The sequence below is a fragment of the Gossypium hirsutum genome, chromosome A10 (genome assembly GCF_007990345.1).
Source record: "Gossypium hirsutum isolate 1008001.06 chromosome A10, Gossypium_hirsutum_v2.1, whole genome shotgun sequence".
In the NCBI taxonomy this organism is placed as follows: Eukaryota; Viridiplantae; Streptophyta; class Magnoliopsida; order Malvales; family Malvaceae; genus Gossypium; species Gossypium hirsutum.
Genome location: NC_053433.1, coordinates 30,912,432 through 30,914,058, shown reverse-complemented (window position 1 = coordinate 30,914,058; position 1,627 = coordinate 30,912,432).

Below are 1,627 nucleotides of genomic sequence, written 5' to 3'. Positions count from 1 at the left end.
GATTGTGTTTGATTGAGAAGTAAATTGTTTGATTTAGCTCAAGAGCTTAGAGGATCAAAGTTGGATAAGGGAAAGAAAAAGTGGTCGAATAGCCGTTGAAATCGTTCGACAACATCCGAGGTAAGTTTTCGAGTAATGAAACTTAGTTTATGATTTGATTAAGTCATGACATATAAGCATAACAAATAAACGTGATAAATGATTCTACTTGAATTGTATATTGAGGTGATTAGTTTATACCTATCGACGGATAGATGATCTATTATGTTATAATCAAATCAAATCATGCTATGTGGCTATGGCCGAAAAGTAATGGTTGATAAGTGTCTTGTTTTTGAATTAGTAATGATATAGATGATGATCATAGTTCATTGAATATGTGCTTGGATTCGGATATCCGGGCGAAGTCCCGAAGGCATTTGTGCGAGTAGTTGCTATACCCGGGCTAAGTCCCGAAGGCATTTGTGCTAGTGACTATATCCGGGCTAAGACCGAAGGCATTTGTGCGAGTTGCTATATCCGGCTAAATCCCAAAGGTACTTGGGTTTGGAAGTGAGCGATCTTGCTGTAATAATTTCAATTAATACGCTCATAAAATACAAACGATAAGGTATGTTTCGTATATGCATCGGAAAGGTTGATTCCTTTCAAATAGTACTTGCTCAATTGATTAACGAGCTTCCGGCCTCTAGTTAGGTTTGATACCCTGTGTATGAATATATTGGTTGAAGAATGAAGAAATTATGATTTTGAGAATGTGCATATATGAAATTATTCATTTAGTCATATGAACGCTATACTTTAGTCGTAAATAATTTCGTTACTCAAAACTTACTAAGCATTAAATGCTTATTCCGTTTCTTTAATTCTCTGTTTTATAGATTTTTGTTCGTCAGCTATCAGACTCGGGATTGTCAAAGTCGAAGTCGTCCACACTATCTAAGCCCTTTTGGTACTCTTTTAGTTAAACGTTGATAATGGCATGTATAGGACTAACCTTTGTTGTTAATCAAGTACCTTTGGTAATGTGTTATATTCGGATTAGCATGCGAAAATGGCTTTAAATATTTTGAGCATAGTTTAAAATCATTTTGTATTATATGGTTATTGAGAGGTGTGAAATGCTTGCAGATGATAGCCATTGGAATGGTTAATCACCGATCAATTTTGGTGCTATGTATGTCCAATGGCTAGTTGAATCATGGAAACTATGAAATAGGTGAAATTTACCTTAAAATAGATGCTGACAGCAGCAGTGATGTGAGTTTGAAAATTCATTACAAATTAGAGGAATGTATTAAATAATGAATAAATTATGTAATCCAACTTGATGAGTCTATTTTCATATGGAGAGCGAAACGACCATGTGAGCCTTATTTTATGAGATGTTTAAGTTTTCGTTAAACAAGGGCCAGAACGCGTTACTGGATCCCCTTTTCTGCTTGGACTTTTACCATAATTAACAGAAAAAATTCGAAGTCATGCTTATATGTGAAGATTCCGTTTGGTCTAGTTTCATTAGAAACAACAGCATATGTATTGAAGCCCTGTACAGGGAGATATCTAAGTCGTAATGCATGAAGGTCAGAGTAGTCGAACCCTGAGACAGGGGAGACTTTACTAATAA